We start from the raw sequence: 8,851 nt of genomic DNA, 5'->3' as shown, positions 1-8,851 counted from the left end.
GAAGGCTTAAATCACTGGCTTTCCAGCCAAATTGATCAGCAGCCATTTTCATGAACATGTCCATCGTTTGGCCAAGTGCTTTTTTTTTCTTCTGCCCTTCTTGTGGTCTCTTCACTCGCACACCATCTGCAGGCAATAGGCTGGGAAGACAACCTGCTCCCTGCTTTCTACCTATGTTATTCTGTTACTAGCTGCAAGGAGGCATGAAATTGTAACCCACTTAGGGTAACTCTCTTTCTGATTCTCTCTCCTTTCCAGTAGGAAACACCTGGCCTTTGCTCAGCAACACCTTGTATTAGCACAACTGTGTTCCGTATTAGCACAGCTGTGATCTGTAACTCAGCATGTGGGGAATCAGGGATGTAAACTCATGCCTTACCAGTCTATTATGCAGTATGTTGGATCTCCAATGGTTAGGGCCACCAAGCTATCTAGTCTTGTGGGAAAGTTAAGCAGAGATTTCCATTAGCATTTGGATTATGGGAGAGCAGTGTTACTGCTTTTCTGAAGGCTCTCTAATTAACAGCTGCAGTGCAAGAAACCAATATAATGGTTCAATCTCAAAGGATTTGTTGAGTTTGTCCAATGATGTCATCCAGTTTGTTTCTTGCTGTGAGTTTTCTATTTTGCTGCTAAACATCACAGCTCTAACTTTGCAAGCTCCTCACAAGTTTGCTGCATGCTGAGAATGAGATCATCAAAACAACCACACCTTGAAACCACATGAATAGTGCATTTTGTGACTTGCTTGGGTCTGAATCAGCAAGAATCCTGTCCCACAGTAAAACGGAAACACAGCTGACTTAAGACTGAGGTCAGGAAGCTGTGAGAAAGCATCACCTGCCAGGGTAAACACGGCAGAAAGATTATGTCATCCTAAGGATTAATCTCAGTCTGTAGTTATAGAACCAAAAGAGAAAGTAGCAGAACTCAAACTCAGGATTTCAAATTAATATTAATTTATATAAAATCAATAGGCTTAAATTCAATTTCCCATCTAGGATAGCATTCCAATGCTAATACAAGAAGCTATTTTTAATGTTTTTCTTGCATTACTTTTGACTGATATTATATGGAGCACTAACTTTATGCCAAGGCCCACAGTCCTACCCACTGTCTTGCTCAAGGGCTACTGTCATGTTTGCTGCATCATTGAAGGATGAGATGCAGGTCGGTGATTCCCCACATAAGCTCACCACCACCTTCTCAAGGGCAATTCGGGATGGGCAATAAATGCTGGCCTAGCCAGCAACGCCTACATGCCATGAACAAAAAAAAACATAATGGGGGCCTGATTTCAATCACAGTGGGTGGTTTCTCACTGTAACAACTTGTGAGGAGAAACAGTGGCCGGAATTTTACGCCGCCGCAGCGGGTCGGATGGTGGCGTGTGGGTGGCATAAAATTGAGCGGCAGGCTCCGGGAGGCCTACCCGCTCCGCTTCCGCCACCGGACAAGTTTACAGTAATCAGGCGGGGGTGGGGGGGGGGCGTTGGGAAATGGCCCGCCCGCCCGAGGCCAATCAAGACCCTTAAGTGGCCACTTAAGGGCACTCACCAGCCTCCACAGGTATTTTACCTGTGGCAAGCAAGTGTGCTGGTGACGCGAAAGGCCGCCCAGTGATAGCTGTCGGTCTTTCTGCGCCCTGGGGGGTGGGGGGGGTGTGGTTTGGTAGTCAGGCACAGGGTGCCCGATTGAGGGCTGCCCCCGCCTCCCAGCCCACCCCCGGGACCCAAGACACCCCCCTCCCCCCAAACTACCACTCCAGCCTCACCAGGGAAGGACCGATCCCCCTGGTGAGGAATGCCCCTACTTACCTTCCCTCCTTGATCCATGGCATCGGTTGGGCTGCAATCCCAGCAGTGGCCACTGCTCCCAGTGGCGCTGCTGGGACTAAGAACTGCCAGCAGCTCACTGAGGCGGGACCTCCTCCCTCAAGTGGGTGGAAGTCCCGCCTCAGGACAATTAAAGCCCGGGGATCTGTAAAATACGGGACGGATCCCCTGGCTAGGTGGAAGCGGGTTCGCCACCGACTTTCACGTCAGAGTCCAGCTCCTGTCCATCCACCGTAAAATTCCAGCCAGCGTTCCTCTGGCCTCTTGTCCATTCCTTTGCCTCACCATTGTCAGCTGTGCTGTCTGCCATTTCGACCCTAAGCTTTGGAATTCCTCCTGCAAACCTCTTTGGCTCTCCATCTCCCTTTCCTCCTTTAAGACTTACCTTAAAACCTACCAAGCTTTTAGTGACCTGTCCTAATGTCTCCTTATTTGGCTAAATACACTCCTGGAAAGCAACGTGGAATGTTTTCTTACATTAAAGGTGCTATATAAATGCAAGTTGTTTCAATTCTGCCTCATTTTGATTAAGGGGACAATTAAAGGGGCAGTTTACTGGCAACTATGGTGGAGATGGGTGCTAAAGCTAACAGGCAATCAGGAAATTACCTGATATGATAATTTTGTTAGTTTCAGTACTACTTTCAATTTTCTGCCTAGTGAGAAAAGCAACTGGATTAATTAAGGAAATTGCACTGCAAAGACCAAGTAAGATCCTGCTCATTAATTTCCAGTGGAAATTTGAATAATTTTCTGTTTTTTTATTCAATGAAATTGACCATGACATATTGAACAGCCCTGCTAAGTTGGAGTTATTTAAATGGACGAGCAGCTCAATATTGATTTTGGGTGCCATTGCAATATTACTAGAAAAGCTCTTGTGTCAGTGGGAGAGATCAGCCTGGGGGAACAGGCAAGGCTAAATATCTACTCGAGCAATTACCATCATAGTTTTTAAATAGTTACTTGCTCCTTTTCAAGCACACTCTAAACAGATGTGCTGCTGTTTGATTTTTGGGCCCTTTAAACAGATGAGCAGTAAACTCTTGAAAACCTCCCAAATGCTGCTCAGTTTCTTCTGATCTTGTTCAGTTCTACATTTCATTCTCCCTCATGAAAAATTCAGAATCTCCAGGCTAGCTTGTCTAACTAAATCACTACAAGTACAAGGCAAGAAGTGTAATGCGATGCTAAATACAAACTGCACAATCAGGTGATAATTTTTTTACTTAAATTGTATTTTACTTATTTATTTCAGATTTGAAAATGCAGAGGTAGATAACACATGGAAGAGCAAATGCTTTAATTCTAACTCCTCTAAATCGTAAATTTGCCTTTCAAAATCATTGATCTAGACTGCACAAATTCAATGTTCTGTTTAATTCCTTACAGTTTTCCAATTTTACAGACTGGATTAATGTATGTTACTTGACTAGTCAAATGTTCTTTAAGCCAATTGAGAAGTATGAAATGAGAAACTTTACAAACATTCCTAGTTGATCAGGTTTGTGGCACAAGTGCCATCAAAATCCTAATGGGTGAATTCAGTCAGTAATAAACAAGAGGAAACAGTATTTCTATTTGTTGTTAACATTTTAAAAGAGTAAGATTAGCACTCCTGTTTTCAAAAATGTAAAATACAGTCCTGTCAGCTGCTACTGAAGCTACAATATGTGGGGACTGATTGGTGGATAAAATAGTCTTCTCTTTTATTTCTGGGATCAGTTCTCAAAACAAGCCCAAGTGAAAGTTACCTCTCTGCTGGCTGTAAGGTGTGATATGGAATGAGTTTATGTAGTATGAATGCTGGTGAACCCAGGATTACAGGGCAAAATTGACCATAACTTGGCACTAAATTGTCAATTTCATTTAGAGGACATAAGGTTACTGGCTAAGAAAATGTAGATGTGAGGTAAAATAGGAGACGCTCCTATGAGGTATGTGTCATGAAGACCCCACCTGCCACGAATGAGGCATATTAATTTTGTCATATGAAACATTAATTTTAAACATTGCTGGACTGAAGAGATGAATTGTTTAAAGAGATCAGCAGTGGCTGGAAAAATTGGCCTTCTAAGAGACAGTTGCCTCAGAAAAGACAATGGAACTGCTCCCTGATCCAATTAACCCAAATGGATTTTGATCACCAGACACTGAAGGTGGAACGCATGCTAACGTGGTCGCATCGCGTATTCATAGTAGTTTTAACCGAATTAGAGTTTTAAGGCTAATAAACTTATACCTTTCCTGTTTAAATCTAAGAAAACCTGTCTGGTTGATTTCTTTGCCACTACAATTGGAGAGCAGTGAACAAGGATTCACTGAGGGTGAGCTAAAAACACTGCGTTTTAAAAATTAAACCCTGTTACAGTCAAACCAGGCAAAGGCTGAGAGGGAGCCCCTAGACCCCTTTCTTACCTGGTCATAGCATATGAATTAGGGCAAAAGAGGGTCTTTTAGTTTTCAACTTCTATATCTAATCTTGGAGTGCTTAAAGTTGGCTCTGTATATCCAAAATAGTAATGTGTTACATTTTATAGTACTAATATCCATTTAGGTATCAATCATAGCTCAGTTGGCAGCACTCTCACCTCTGAGCCAGAAGGCATAGGTTCAAGTCCGACATTGGAGACTTGAGAACACAAATCCGACACTCCATGCAGGAGTGAGGAAGTGCTGCACTGTCGGAGATACCATGTTTCAGATGAGACATAACACCGAGGCTCTCTCAGGTGGACGTAAATGATCCCAGGGCACTATTTCAATAACAAGACGGGGAGGTCTCCCCAGTGTCCTGGCCAATACTTATCCCTCAATCAACATCACAAAAAAAAAATCAGATAATCTAGTCATCAAGTTCGTGTTTGGGGGAGCTTGCTGTGTGCAAATTGGCTGCTGTGTTTCCCACATTAACAGTGATGGCACTTCAAAAAGTGTACTTCATTGGCTGTAAAGCACTTTCGGACATCCTGAGATGCACTGCAGCAACGCACCAAGCCTCCTTCGACAGCAACTTTCAAACCCACAACCTCTACTACCTAAAAGGACAAGGGCAGCAGATGCATGGGAACACCAGCACCTGCAAGTTCCCCTCCAAGCCACACACCATCCTGACTTGGAACTATATTGCCATTCCTTCACTGTCGCTGGGTCAAAATCCTGGAACTCCCTTTCCAACAGCACTGTGGGTGTACCTACATCACAACGACTGCAGCTGTTCAAAAAGGCAGCTCACCACCACCTTCTCAAGGGCAATTTGGGATGGGCAATAAATACAGGCATAGCCAGCAATGCCCACATCCCCCAAATGAATAAAAAAAAGGTTGTGAAAGACACTATATAAATGCACGTCTTTCTTTCAAACAAGTTAGGCAAAATAATACAGAATAGAAAGAGATGAAGAGGTCAGAGAAGACAAACGAGGATTGAAGACTGTAAGGACAAAATAAGGAAAAATGATAGTAGAGGAAGAAAATATAGAAACAAGAAACTCTTAAACTGAATCCTATCCTTTTCAACTTTAAATAAGTGCATGTAAAAAATAAGTACAACTAGTGCGCTGCCACGTGTAGTATGGGTTTCAGAATTTTAAATTGAGGAATATACCTTTCAATGATTTGACAGTTGCAGCATGAATTGAGCATGGGTGAGTGCATTGGGACTGATCTGCTTGTGGGCACCATGGCTGACTGGCATTGCTCTGTAGCAGATGTGGTTGAGAACTCCAAAATTCACTTTTCCAATCTGGCCAATTTCGTATAGTTTTCTGATGGTTGATCATCTGACAGCAGACTTGCCCCAGGCCCTAACCTGTCATATCTTGTGGTCTGTTGGAACGTTGATATTTAATCTGGAGTGACACAAGGAGTTCTTTTGGCCGTTTAGCATGGTGATGGAGCGTGTTTCGCTCAGAAAGAAAAGTTATATAACTCTTTAAAAGACGTCTTTCACCAACTCTTTGTTGCAATTTTCTTAGTGAAACCTGTTAAGGCCCACTAGTAGAGTCACATTCGTATCTGTGAAAATGTATATATTTAGACATGTTTTTCATGTTTGTGTGTACACATTTGTCTTTGTCAACAAGTATGTTTATGTATTTATGCCTCCATTTATATTAGCTTGTATGCAGTAATGACTCATTCTTTTCTCGCACCTCAAAACTGTAAAATTCCTCGTCTCCTTCAATCTTCCTTTCTCCTACACTTTATGGCCTAGAAATTCCATGAAGATTCTCTCAATCTCCCAGTGTAACTTCAGTGGCAGAGTGACAGAACCCCCAAAGAGTAATAACAGATCAATAGAACCCCTGCAGAATTTCAAGTCTGATATCCCTCCACAACACAGACTTTTGTTTGTTGATCTTTGGTGATCACTGAGTGTTTGTGTGAAACTTTCCCACTGGGGGTTTAAATGTGTGGGTAGATTTCCTATTAGGCGAGATTGTTTATGATCATAAAAGCAAAATACTGCGGATGCTGGAAATCTGAAATAAAAACAAGAAATGCTGGAAATACTCAGCAGGTCTGGCAGCATCTGTGGAAAGAGAAGCAGAGTTAACGTTTCGGGTCAGTGACCCTTCTTCGGAACTGACAAATATTAGAAAAGTCACAGGTTATAAGCAAGTGAGGTGGGGGTGGGGCAAGAGATAACAAAGGAGATCCAGATTGGACCAGGCCACATAGCTGACCAAAAGGTCATGGAGCAAAGGCAAACAATATGTTAATGGTGTGTTGAAAGACAAAGCATTAGTACAGATTAGGTGTTAACGGACTGAATATTGAACAGCAGCAAGTGCAAACCTGAAAAAAAACCAGTGGATAAGCAAACTGAACAAACTAAGATGAAATGAAAGAAATGCAAAAAAAAGATTGTAAAAAATGTAAAAAAGAAAAAAATAACTAAAGAAGAAAGTAAAATGGGGGGCTGTCATGCTCTGAAATTATTGAACTCAATGTTCAGTCCGGCAGGCTGTAGTGTGCCTAATCGGTAGATGAGATGCTGTTCCTCGAGCTTGTGTTGATGTTCACTGGAACACTGCAGCAATCCCAGGACAGAGATGTGAGCATGAGAGCAGGGGGGAGTGTTGAAATGGCAAGCAACCGAAAGCTCAGGGTCCTGCTTGCGGACTGAGCGGAGGTGTTCCGCAAAGCGGTCACCCAGTCTGCGCTTGGTCTCCCCAATGTAGAGGAGACCTCTGGCTCAAATATGTTTTTTTTTAAAGTTTTTTTGTATTCCCTACATTCTTACATTCTGATATAATTTAGATATCACTCAGAAGGCCATGGCAATAGCTGGTATGAAGAATAGAAAATATCACACCAGTGCAACACTATTCTTTTATGCATATCCGTTTTTATTTCAGATTTCCAGCACCTGCCGTATTTTGCTTTTATATTAATGTTCTTCAATGAATCTGATTCAGATGCATTGTTGGAGTCGTGCAGAGAGAGCTCTGCTTTCATATCTGTATCATTACTTTATCAAAAATTCAAGTTAAATATATAAATACAAATATTACAAGAACATGGCTCTGATAATTTAAAAGAGGGGTTAAAAAGCCAAATGGTTATGTAGCTCACCCGCTTCCTGGGACTGAGGCCCGAAACACAGTATTGGGAGTACATCGGGCGTCACAATACAAACGCAGTGGGCAGGATTTTCCCTGGGTTGTGAGTGGCAATGGGGAGGGGGGTGCTGGGGAAATAGTGGGGATCCTTGTTGAAACAGATCCCCAAAGCATTCCCCCACCGGGGAATTCTCCTGGGTGGGTGCAGATCCGAATTGGCTGCCCACTCCACAGAGGTGGGCAGACAATTAAAATGATTAAGGTTCCAATTAGCTGCAATTTTGCACCAACATAATATTTTAACAGTTGGAGTGCACCCCCCCCCCCCCACCTCCCACCCCCGCCACTGTGTGGGGAGGTGGCCTCCTGACAGCAGGCTCGGGGTGCCAGCAGAGCTACAGGCTTCATGCCCCAGTGACGGGGTCATGGGGAGAAAAGGCTGCACTTGCGACTCCAACGATTCCTCTGGAGGGGTTTCCCCTCTGCTGCAAGGGGTCTACCGGCTTCAGCCCTTTCATGAGCGCCTCTGAGGGTGCCTCCATTTTGAGCCACCCCTATGGTCCCTGACCTGCCTCAGCAGTGCCACTTCTCCCAGTGGGAGCTGCCAAGGCTCCAGGAAGATGCAGAAACACTGCCAGTAAGTGGGGGTTTGGGACAGCCATTTGGTCCCAGACACCAGGTTCTCAAAGCCCGTTGGAAAATCCATGTTATCTCCAACAGTGCAGCACTTCCTCACTCCTGCATGGAGTGTCGGATTTGTGTGCTCAAGTCTCTTACATGGGACTTGAACCCATGTCTTCTGGCTCAGAGGTGAGAATGCTACCAACTGAGCTATGGTTGACACCTAAATGGACATTAGGACTATAAAATCCAGCCCAGGGGCTCTAAACTGAGGAGGCCATGCACCCAAGAATAGTTTCATCTGAATTTTTACTCTTGTAGGCCCATCTAGCCAACCTTCCTGCTGTCTGAATATCTCTTTAAGATGCCCGTCTAAGTTAACCTCGAAGAAATCCAAGCTGCAGGCCCCAACTATTTCCCTTGAGAAATAATCCAAACAGTGACCAACCTTTCAGTGAAGCAGTGCTATATTATGTGCTGCTGGAATCTATTCCTTTTCATCTTATGCTTAGGTTCCCTTATTCTACTCCTTCTTTGGCCTCCTTATCTCGAGAGACAATGGATAAGCGCCTGGAGGTGGTCAGTGGTTTGTGAAGCAGCGCCTGGAGTGGCTATAAAGGCCAATTCTAGAGTGACAGGTTCTTCCACAGGTGCTGCAGAGAAATTTGTTTGTCGGGGCTGTTACACAGTTGGCTCTCTCCTTGCGCCTCTGTCTTTTTTCCTGCCAACTACTAAGTCTCTTCGACTTGCCACACTTTAGCCCCGCCTTTATGGCTGCCCGCCAGCTTTGGCGGACGCTGGCAACTGACTCCCACGACTTGTGATCAAT

This window comes from Heterodontus francisci, chromosome 23, assembly GCF_036365525.1.
Source record: "Heterodontus francisci isolate sHetFra1 chromosome 23, sHetFra1.hap1, whole genome shotgun sequence".
Taxonomy (NCBI): Eukaryota; Metazoa; Chordata; class Chondrichthyes; order Heterodontiformes; family Heterodontidae; genus Heterodontus; species Heterodontus francisci.
Note: the sequence above shows the minus strand (reverse complement) of the source record.